The sequence below is a fragment of the Ornithodoros turicata genome, chromosome 6 (assembly GCF_037126465.1).
Source record: "Ornithodoros turicata isolate Travis chromosome 6, ASM3712646v1, whole genome shotgun sequence".
Classification (NCBI taxonomy): Eukaryota; Metazoa; Arthropoda; class Arachnida; order Ixodida; family Argasidae; genus Ornithodoros; species Ornithodoros turicata.
Window position 1 is genome coordinate 62,667,870 of NC_088206.1, and position 12,141 is coordinate 62,680,010.

A 12,141-nucleotide genomic window follows, 5' to 3' on the forward strand; every position below is an offset into this window, starting at 1 on the left:
TCAAAATACTACCTGACCATGTAGAAGTAACGTTATGCAGCCTGCCTTCAGGAAACCAGAAAAAAAGCTCTTTAACGGGTACAAATAACCAACATCAGTGTAAGGGTCACTAACAATGCCTGTGAAATCAGGACCGGCACCAGCTGCTCTTGGAGCTCTTTAGGGGGTTTTGTCATTGGTGTGACGCCATCCACATAGGCAAGGATTTGGTGCTTTACATAGGAACCTTGCACTTGCTGTACCAGTGGGTCAATGACTACGTTGAATAGAAGGCCGGTAACACATAGAAGGCAAGAAGAACACATAGAAGGCCGGTAATGACACATGGACCTTCCCCTGGGGCACTGTTTTCATATGTGGCGACTTTATGCCAGGTCGATTGTGGAGGACGCCAGTGTCACAATCTTCAGGGCCCCTAAGTTCTGAAAAATGCCTTTTGATCGCCTCACTTGGCACTTCTTGATGCTCCATTGCAGATGCTGCAGTCCTCCTTCTGTGCAGTCAGTACAGTTTTTGGATCATGTGATGGTCTTTTGGGTTGACTGTTTATGATCATGCATTGTTTCTTTGTGGGAGAGGAAAGTGGACTGTGGATGCACACGTAGCTTCTTCGGCTGTTCTGTAGTCTGTCCGCTTCTTCGTTCCTGGTGGGTTCATTACGTCCCCATTCGTCATCTGTCGTGGGTCCCAGTAGTCCTGTCATCAGCCCATCACTTACCGTTGTCTGTGCAACGCCAGCGCTCATTATTTGATGAAGTGTGGCATCCACTGATTTCCCCAGAAATTCACTGCTGGGGGGCTGCCGAGCTTTCAAGGGCGTGAGGGGAGAATAATCGACACGGAAATAATCGTGGCACAACGCTGACATATCTGGACAGCTTTCCCGTTTTATTTGTACATGTTATTACGTTAGAACACAGTACATTAGAATACAGATTCATTATGAACGGCATTTCAACATTAAGATGCATAATCATACGACCGACAAAGAAAAAAGACTAGCGCCTTGTCTCACGAAGCTCGATGAATACCTAGTAACAAACGGGAAAACCGGGACGAGAAAAGCAGAATACCTCGCTTGATTGAATTGGGCGCAAATGGTTCTTGATGATCCACATTGTGTTTGCGTGCCCGCACGCATTTTTGCTCGTGTATGTGCGTAATATATGCATTGAACAGTCACTTTCAAATGATTTTGGACAAATGCATGGCACGATCATCTGCATGTCTGTGGTCCTACAGCCCAAGTTTGACAGTACAGGATGTAATTCGCTGCGCCGGACTCACTACCAGAACGTGTTGGTGGCCAGCTGGTTGGGGTCACCTGAGAAATTTCAGGGGGGGTGTTGGAAAAATGCATGTTGGAAAACGACGACGACAAAATGTAAGCAATCGGACAACTGGTCACAGACGTTGTGCTTCTTTAATAGTCATGAATCGAATGGAAGATGCGTGTGGTCCGCGATACAACTTTGTCGGCGTCGTTTTCCAACAATGTAGGGAGGGTGTACCCCCCCTGGGGGGAGTGTAGGGAAATCCCTGGTGGCATCGCGTGCTGCATCTCCCGCTTGAAGCGTGATGTTGGCATAGCTCTGCATGGCTATGTAATCTGGTGCTTTGTGTTGCTCCTCACCGGTGTTAGATAGGGGGTTCCTCTGCATATCTGCACTCTCCATCTGTTGCGCTTCGTTGCCAAGTCTCTTTCTTGTAGGGAACGAGTCGTTGCATGCTGCACACTGATGGACGTACGTCCGCCTTGTTGCCTAGGAGGAGTCACTATTGGAGGCGTTGCATTCATGTAAAGATGGGTAATGGGCACAAGTATTGATGGCAGCTAGTACGGTAGATTTTGGCCTGTCCTATCTGCATGCCGTGCACTCGTTCGAGGTGTCCTGTTACCGAGCGCCTCTGCAACGTTCATGATGCCGATCGATATGATATGGAGCAGTCTTCTTCAGGCAAGGGACTCGCAGTAGAGGTTGTCACTGTTGAGTGTGGTGTTCCAAGGCCCAGTGTCCTCATAAGCCGCGGTTACGTGAACGCAAAAGAAATTGGTCGAGTTGGTTCATCGCAGCAAATCCTCTCTTATCAGGCCATGTCAACCACTCTGCTAGGGAGGGTTGATGTGAGGAAGTGCGATATGTCTTTCTGTGGGGTTCACGTAACCGCGGCTATAGAGGACACTGTTGCAAGCGCTTCCTCATAGTGTAAAAGGCCACTGGGGCTGTGCATCAAGCGTGCTGGGTCAAGGTCAGCTATGGTGCAATTGGAGAGCTTGTTCATGAGACCGTCAACGCTGGCTTTAATTCTGCGCCAAATATCATGCAAGTTAAAATGGCCCAGAAGACTGGTCAGTTCTGACCCGGACCTGCTACATCCAACGTGCTCTCCAACACAGTTAAAATCCCCAGCCAAAATGAAGTTCCCATGGTGTAACATGTAAACATCTAAATCCTCAAAGAAAGGCGTTGGTATCTGATGAACAGGCACGAGCTCAAAAGTTCACTATTCGTAGCTTTTTTCTATGGGACTTGATGTCTAAGGAGAGGATATGGCCCTCGCTGTCAGGTAACGCAAAGGCATGTGACTGAAGACCGCTGGTTGAAAGTATTGTCACATCTGTGCACCGACTGAATGCAAGGCTGAAATGCGGCGTGTGGGTTTTGTCTTTCGAAGCAGCTGTCCTCGGGATCGACTGTCGAAGTACGTCGGACATAAGTCATTTCTTCCAAAAGCAATCCACTGTAACACGTTTTCCTCCGCAGCGTCTGCACATGCACTCAGAAATCTCATGACCATATGTTGAGCAACGAGAGTAGAGGGTGCCCATATATGCTGCACGCATGTGGCCTTCTTTTTTGCAGTTGCTGCACACTCTCTGAATGTGATAGTAATAACATGTAAACCTGTAGCCAACTACCCAAAGGAAGTTTGGCACCGGGTGTCTGAGGTCCATCTCTATTTCTACAATATGGTTTCCGTTACACACAGTGGGGCAGTCCTTGGAAAAAACCCAGTCGATCTTCTTGACTTTACCACATGGGCCAAGAGCTCTCATCAAATACTCATTCGGCACAAAAGTCGGCAGATACATACATACATACTCCGGCAATAACAATAACACTACTGGAAAGAAGCTTTTCCGTGGCATTGGAGCGTGGAACTGTGGTATGGAACATGGTTCCTACCACATGTTAAACGGAGAAAAGGCTGCCGAAAGTAACTACCTCGGCCACGCCATCAATGACATCTACTAGTGAGGCCTCTTGAGAGGCACCTTGAGAGTGCCAGATGAGAGACTTTGTTGTGATAAACAATTGGGGGTCACTTGACCCCGGACACCTGCAACAGCACGGACCGGGGTATCTCTTTAGCTGGCTTCGGTAACTGAGAATACTCAAGATGTCAGTTGCTTTGTACTGGAGGATGGTTTTATACAATTCTTAGCTTCTTAACTATTTTACAACTATTTACAAGGTTTGGTTAGTCATGTGGGCGGTCAGGTTCAACATGTGCTGCGTAGATGTCCCTGGTTCATGCGATGACAGAACTTGCGCAAAGTTTCTTCGTATTTCGTTAGGTATCTGCGTGGGCAGGTCTGTCGGAGGAAGCGGCCGTTTTCGGGGCCCCAGGACCCTGGCTCTCACGACAACTGGCTCGATGGATGCTCACTGGTATCTTCGTTGCAGGTACTCCTTCACTGGCTGGTATTTAGTGGCTTTCCTTGCGCGCACTTCTTGCAGGGCGGAGGGGCGATTGTGAAACGGACGGGTGTGATCGACGATCACGGCCTCTTCTCCACGGGCAAGCGGAGGTCTGGGCACAGCTGGGTGTCTCAGACGGGGCGATTTTTGGGGACAGTGGGGAATTTTTACGCTGCAGCATTACCTTGTTCCTTCTGCTCGGGATGCGCTGCTTCTTCCTTCATACCGGACTCCCTGAGTGGTTCACCTGCACTGAATGCAGGCAACCCTTGAGGCTTTTGCTGTCTAGCGGTGGTGTCTTACCTTGTGGTTGTAGAGGCCCCTCTGGCTAGGGAACGAGTTCTGGCATATTTCACAGATGTGGGGGAATGAGGCGCGGATTCGTTCCTGCTCCCGGTCGGTGTTTGGTCTACACTTGTGGGATGTGGGCCGACTTCTCAGAGGTTGGTCACATCTGTAGCTGCGGTGCATGACCTCCCTGATTGCGGTGGTTGTGGACTTGCTCAAGGTGACGAGTCAGGGATTGTCTCTGGCTTGTCCATACTGCTGCTCGGAATGCCAGGGCGCAGCCTTCTTCAAGGCACACAAAATGGTCAAGAAGCGGGAAGAACACGGTGAGCGCTGCATTGTTCCTATTTGGCTGCTGTGGCCCATGGTGCTCCAAGAGTTCCCCCGACTGGCCCTCATCTGTGGTGTGAGTGAGGGAGTCCCGAGGCACAGCACCCTCATGGAGGACATAGAAACCGTTCTCTCCCCACAGTGCAAAGGGCTTTGGCTGTAATGGCACGCAGGGGCCATCGCTCAAGGTAGCTGTTGTAGCCCTGGGCGTTCAAGATAGAGGGATGGGTGTCCGTGAGGGTTGTCCAGGGGTCCACGGCTTCCTGGGCGTGCGACATGGGGTGATCTGGCTCCTGGGTGGTCTGGTCTTTGTCGCCGTTCTCCTGGACGATAGAGGGAGCAGGGATCCGTGGCGCAAACTTGTCTGTATCAGGATCGGATCGTGCTATGGTCGGGAAGTGCGGCGGGGGCATGGCCATAAGGTGACCAGCCTCGAGTCAGGCTGCCTCGGGAGGGGGGCAGTGACGCAAGCCCAAACAAGGGTCTCCCTTGGTTGGTGTTCAATGCCCTGAAAATGGTGTTAGGCAGCAAGCTGCCTATTTAACACCGCCTGTGAGAGTGGCTGCTTCGAGACAAGGGGCTATGAACCACAACTACAGGAGGGCTTAGTTTTCAGCGTGGCACCCTAATCATCCTGAAAAGGACGGTACACGGTGAGGCGTACTTGGTGCCACTACTCTCAGGCCTTTGACGATCAAAGGAGACGTCAAAAGGCCGGGAAGCAGTAACAAATAATTTTATTATATGATGTTAGCATTTTTTACATCGGACAGGGGCTGAGAGTGTCATTTACTTCTAGTATAACACTGAGCGCCACTTTATGGCTCTACTCCAGTTATGTGCACAGTATAAATGTCTCTGGATGTGGCAGTCACATCGCTCACCACCAGCTTTTTAAACAGACATAGGTACTGTTTAGAGCACAGTTTTCTCATTATGCTGTCATTGTTTTTGTCCCACGTACCTAGGGCGCCCACCACCACAACGTCCACGTGTACGCGTTGGTAACGCCTCCGGAGATGTTCCATGGCCAGCCGGCACTTGTCCATTTTTGCTGTACGTGCCAGTGCCAAGGCCTCAGGCTGGTTCTCGAATGTGCAAGTTGCACCCAGGATGATGGCTTCCTCCCCTCTGGCCAGGATCAAATCGGGACACAGACCAAGCTCTCTGATGTCTTGATTTTCCTTCATTACGGTGAATTTAGTCATTGCAGCCTTCTCGGCTGCAATGCCTCGGCTATACTAACATAACCCTGCAAGGAAATCCTACTTTCAAAGTTCTTCGCCTCCTGGAAGGTGCAAAAATGGGTCTCCTGAAGGAATGCAATATCAACTTCTAGTGACTCAAGTAGAGCATCAAGCGTGTGCTGCTTCCTATGTTGACGCAGACCTCTAACATTGAGTATCAAGAGTCATCATAGTCTTTTGAAAGGAAGAAGAGAGCGGCCGGAGCAATACTTGCTTCTGCCTCTCGCGTTCAGTCCTCCTGCATGTGCCCCTGCGTGCGTGGTGTTGCCCCTGACTCCTGAGACTTGGTCGACGAATGCGCCCGTTTGGCTGGCGGCACGTCCTCCTGGCTGTCACCGTCCACTGAGGCTATCTGCATTGGTAAGGCATCTTTGTCGATGACCAGCTGCCCCTTCGAGCTGTCGCTGGAGGCAATTGAATTTATCTCATCCAAGTGAGACTCCCGAGATGAAACTATACTGGCAGGTCAAGTGAGAGTGTATCACCCCCTGCCGCTGTTGTCTGGGGCACGTTTTGGGGCATCACAATGGCGACCATCCTCCTTAAGTTCCTCTGAGGACGCAATGGCGACCCCTTGATGGGACATTTTGCTTGCCTGCGGTGGGTCCAGTACCGCACTGTTGCTCAGGGCATCCACAGTCTGAGCATCCATGAGTTCCGGCATGTCTGATTCCTCCATGTCGTCTGCATTTGTGATGCTGGCATAAGTTTTCACGTGACACCGGGTGGTCCAGTGGTCTATCCCACATTTCCAGCACCACTCACTGCCTGGAGGAAGCCTCATGACAATAGTCTGCACATTGTCTACACCTCGGCATTGTGCACTCTGCAACAAAATGATACTCTTGGCTGCAGCAGCAGAAGAGCTTTCGGAATTCCACTATAGAGGCACTATAGAGGACCTCTTTTGTCACTTCCAAAAGCATCTTGCAGGCTCCCGTCTCCACTGTAGGGTAGCCATTATATTTCTCCCGGTCTCCCTCACAGCGCTTGGCTGATGGAGGACCTCTTTTTACCCACACCGGAAGCTGACATAACGTCCATTTCACTGTCAGGTTCTGTCACAGGTTCCGAATCATCTTGTATCTGCTGTCCTATGTCAGGAGCATGATGTGGGTGCCTCTGTACGTCGCTGGTTGAGCCCTTTTCTTCCTCCTGGACGACCGTCACCGATACCTCCTCGGTCCCCTGCAGGAGGGGTCCCTCCGTTCCCCGAGTCGCAGACGTGGTTTCAGGATCATTTAATAGATCATCCTCCATCCAGTCCAGTTGGACATCCCCGGTGCATGCGTTATCCACTGTTGGCGTCGCCACGCTCGCATAAGTGAAGACCGTACACGTGGTGGTAGCATGGTCCTCACCGCACCTTTTACAAGGCATGGAGCAGCTTTTGGCAAGGTGGCCAAAGTCCCCGCATCTCTTGCATTGTGGCGTCTTGCAGTGGTACGAAAAATAGCCCTCGATGCTACACCACCTGCATTCCTTTTTCATCACGACATAAGTGCACATCACCTTGAAACCGTCCACTTCTACGTAGTTTGGAATGTCAGTCTTCATTTCGATGACGACCCTCCTGCTACCTTTCTCTTCCATTGGAGCTTCACGAAGATACTCCCTCTTGACCGATATAACCTTCCTGTACATCTTGATTACGTCAGCAAGGTCCCCGTTCGTCACAGGGAGGAAATGCACAGTAACCAGTGTCGTAATGCTGGCAAGAGGCACGAGCGGGTATTCTCTGCCTGCCCCAGTACCCCAGACTTGGACAGCACTTCTGCAGCGCTCTTCGTTGTCTTTGTAACGGGGAACCGTCCTTGCCCAAAGGGGTTGACACCCCTGGCGTCTCTACCGACTGCCTTCAGCAGCCCCTGCAGAACGTGAGACGTCTTAACGTCTCTCTCAACTTCCAGGTCAAAGCTGAAGTCCCTGTTGATGAGATGCCGAGCGGCCATCTTCAGGTCCTTGCAGTGTCCCGACTCCTGGACTCCCTTCTGATATCCTGCTGCGTGACGCAAATCGAAGGATTTTTCTTTCGATAGTATTAACAAGTAATGGGAGAAACAAACAGTTCAAACTACACTGAAAAAGAAGAATGACAAGGTATAAGCAGTATAAGCTCTGAAAGGTGATCTGAGGAAGTAGACGTTAGCAACTATGGCATAAATAATGGCTGTAATAGAATATCTTGAGCATGGACTGTTCTACATCACAGCTTACATGTACCGTATTACAGAGTGATGAGCATGAAAAGTTACATGTTACACAGTCCACGTTGACACGTCCGTCGGCTCTCACTGCTTTAGGTGACCGGCTCAGTGTCGCAGTCCCGTGTCGCCAACTGGTGTGTTTTCCGCAATGACTGTGTACCTTCCCTGGGCAGCTGTTTTGACGCGTTGCACGATTCGGTTATGCCTCTCGGTGTATTGTACACTTTTCAGCATACAGTGCGCCAGGATGTGCGGTAACGTTTCTGATGTATATCCACATCGTCGGCATCGCTTGTCATTGCCCGCAAGCCATGGCTTCGCGCCATTGAGGGGTACCAGGTTCAGTCTTGCACACTACATACTACACTGCATAATGAGAAGGGGGGGGGGAAAATAAGCAGGAATGAAGAGCTTTGGGCGAAGAGCTAAATATGTACAAAGGAGTCGCTAAACAATTGGGATCCCAGTCACATGTCCGACGTAGATGTTCCGTGAAGCTGCTATCACATCGCTCACACAGAGCTTCTTGAATAGCCTCAGGTAGGACTTGGTGCATTTATTTATGTTTAGGGCATTTCTTTTTTTTTTTTGGTGCATGTCAAGCTAGTTTTGTGGAACATCATTAGCCTTCATCTTGAGCCACCTGATATATGGTTGGCACAGATGTCCCTTGATGCTCTGATAACAGCACTCACACATAGTCTCTTCATTGTTTCGAGGTAACGCCTGGAGCAAAGTCTTTTTAGGAACTTGTCATTTTCGGGGTCCCATGTTCCCAGTGCTCCAACCACTATGGCTTCAATGGTGACTTTTTGGTACCTCCTCTGCAGGAGTTCCTTCAATGGAGCATACTTCTGTAGCTTTGCCTGTCGGGCGTCTTTCAGAGATCCTGATCGGTTCTCAAAGGGGCATGTGATATCGATGATAGCTGCTTCCTCTTCTCTGGCGAGTACAAGGACCTACAGTACAAGGCGTAGGGATGATCCGGCAATTGGCGCGTTGGCTGCAATGCACATGAACTTGTCTTGCGCTGCCTTTTCAATCCTTGAGACCACTTCGTTATGGCGGTCTGTGAAATGCTTGCTCTGCCTCATACAGTGGCATAGTACATGTGGCAACGTCTCATTGCTATAGCCACACCTCCGGCAGTGCTTATCTCCGTTTCCATACCTTCTTGCTCCATTGAGCGGCAGCAGGTTGAGGCGTGCTCTATGGATAAACCTCCAGTCCGCAAAGCGAGTGTACAGTCCAGTTTTGATGAAGCGCGAACTGGAGGCATCCACAGCTACACATTCAATCACCTTTCCTTGGTCTGGGAGGTTAGCAAGTCGGGAGGTTTTCTCTTCATCAAGCTGCTGCCGAAGTGTCCGCATAGCTCTAGTTCGCCAGGTTTGCGTCATTGTTGCTGCCCCTTTGGTAATGCAGGGTCCATCCTCAGTCAGCTCCCAGGACACTCCTAGCCGTCTAGACGCCTTCCTTGCCTCAGTCCATGTGTTCCTGAGTTCATTGGATGATGTCCTGAATGCTCCATCGTTGTAGCTGGACAGATACTCTTCAGTGAAAAAATGGCTAGGAAGCAAGCGAGCTGGTGAAGATGATGCATAATGTAAAAACCCCCGAGACTAGGGAACACGAAGGGACAGGCACAACACAAAGTCTCAAACACAGCTGAAAATTTTACTTCACAAACAAGAAATATATACAAACAGAAGGGAAGGAAACACCAGTTGAGAACGAAACAGGAGGTCATTTCGGGGGAACGAGCAGTCTGTTCAAGGCCGGACCGAGGATTACGGAAGGTTTGCTGACACAGTTTCCACAAGAAGTTATGAGAAGGGTCTCTCTCAAAAGCCTTCTGTGAGGGTCCACTTCGGATGCCTTTACAATTGTTTCATCCCATAGAGGGAAGTAATCTGAGCAATCTTCCAAATGTTTTGCAATTTCAGAGTTTGAGGCTTTATTTTTTACTTTTAATGAATGCTCTCTCAAACGATCATTTAAGCAATGTTTTGTCTGGCCAATATAGCAGAAACCACAAGCTAAGGGGATCTGGTAAACAACGTTTGAAGAACAGGGGACAAATTTATTCCGGTGATTCTTGCAAAAAAACTTCAGGTTTGGCGAAAGGTGTGAGGCGGTCAAGACGGAAGTTCTTGAAAACGATGTTGATTTGAAACTTCTTTGCAATGGCTAACAAGTTGTGAGACACTTTGTGAAAGAAAGGTAAAACCACCCGTTTGGGGACAGAGGGCTTAGTTTCAAATGAACCAGGAAGCAAGGTGTTTAACAAAACATTTAAAGCGCCAAGTAACATGTAACCAGCATCATTCAAACGGAGAAGCTGACTTTCCACAGAGGGAGTGATATGATGACAACAAGATTTTTTTTACGACATTTGATAGGATACCCATGATCAAACCCCGTTTTACAGTTTTAGATTGACAACTTGAAGCGGGCAAAATGGGTTTAGCTTGAGATTTGCCGTAAGACCAACAAAGAGCGGGTTGTAACAAGAGCCTGCTATCAAGAAACTGAAGCACGCCAACAGTGGGGAACTCACTGGTGTTTCAGGTGCTATCGAGCACCTTTCCGATTGCCCTTCACAGATGAGTCTGACGGCTTGTCTTCTGTTCCTCTTGTATATCCTTTGGATTACTCGTGGGTTATCTGGGTTTGGCACTCGTGGTGTTTGTCCAGGATCTCCAGGTGGAGGTAACTTTACAGCTGTGGCAGCAGCACCTGTGGCATTTTTGAGGATGGCTTCAAATTTCTCCCAGTCGTCCTCACTCACGGTGTTACGTAGGATTTCATCTACCGCTGGGATGAAACTATCATGTGGGCTGATGTCTTGTCGATTTTCAGGAAGCCTGTTTTCTTCTTGAGTGTCAGTTGCTAGGACGTTTTGTATCCTCAGGCTGGCTGACGAGGTAAGTATCTTCAGCTGGCTCCTCCGTATGAGATGCAGTGGTGCCGGGCTGCTCCGATGATGCTGAAGAGGTAGTGGCACTTTGGGTTACATTGAACTGATCAATCGCTTGAGCGTCCTCTGGTGTTTGTGCGGGCAGACTCTCTTCAGAAACAGTGTCAGAGGAATGATCTGCGGCTTGAGCATCCTCTGGTGCGGGAGCATGTCGTTCCGGTAGACTTTCTTCCAAAGCAATGTCGGAAGTGTTGGATCTATGTAGTGCTGCATTTTTGTCTTGTTCCTCCAATGCAGCCATATCATTAGGCGTACTGGTATCCTGTGGAGGATGGCTTACCTCCTCGCCAAAACTTGTCTCCAGAGGTCTTGATTCCTCCCTTCGTTGGTTGTCTCTTCTCGTGGCACGCTCTCTCTCTCTCTCTTGTGCCATACGGTATGGTTGTCAAGTCCCTTTCTCGTTGGGAACGTCTCCCTGCACTCACAACACTGATGGGCAAATGATCATCTCACTGGTTTGGTGGAGTTCATGTCCGTCGTGTTGCACTGATGTGAGGTGGGTCGTGATCCGAGGTTTTCACTGCAGGAAGTACAGAAGAACCTTATTTGGTCTATACGAATGTGGTGTGCTCGCTCGAGGTGCCTTGTTAAGGAAGCCCTTTGTGATGTCCAAGATGAGGAGCGGTACGAGCTGGAGCAGTCTTCCTCACGGCAGCGAAAATGGCCGGGCAGTGGAAAGTATACAGTCAGTGTTGTTCCATTCCTTGATGGCTGGCGGATAGCTGCAGTGTCTGGTGATACAGAGTACGATGATGACCCAAGAGCTGCCGTCCTCACAGAGGACATAGTTGCCGGTGGCTGGTTGCTCGTCCTGGTTCGCGAGGCCTGTGACCGAGTCATGTCGTCCGACGAAGTCGAAGTGCCATCAGCGAGGGACAGCGGGGTCAAAACATCCGCAGGGATAATGTCATCCGAGCTGGCGGACAACGAGTTCATGGTTGAACCCTGTGTTGCTGCTGTACCCACAGAGGACGACGACGCTACGCCAGATACATCCCTAAGGTCGAGAGTCCTCATGGCGGACATAACTGTCGAGCCTTCCTGGCAGTGTAGAGTGTTGCAGGCCAGTGGGTTGTATATGCCATCGCTGGGGGTTGACGCACCTATCATCCCATCTGCTTGCGGTGCGCCTTTCGCCGACGGCGTGCAGTCTCGAAGCCCCCTTAGTGAGGCCACTCACACGTGCGCAGAGAGTTGGAGGAATTCGCGGCACTTCACACTTAATGAAGAGCTTGTCTCGTTTCGTTCCTGACGCCTCTCAGAGCACTTTGGACCACAAACGATCACCAAATCGCTCACGGCACAAAAACACAACACGTCACAAACACACTGACGAGAACACCTCAAAGGCCAACTGAGTGCGGCGACGTTTATCAAACGAAGAG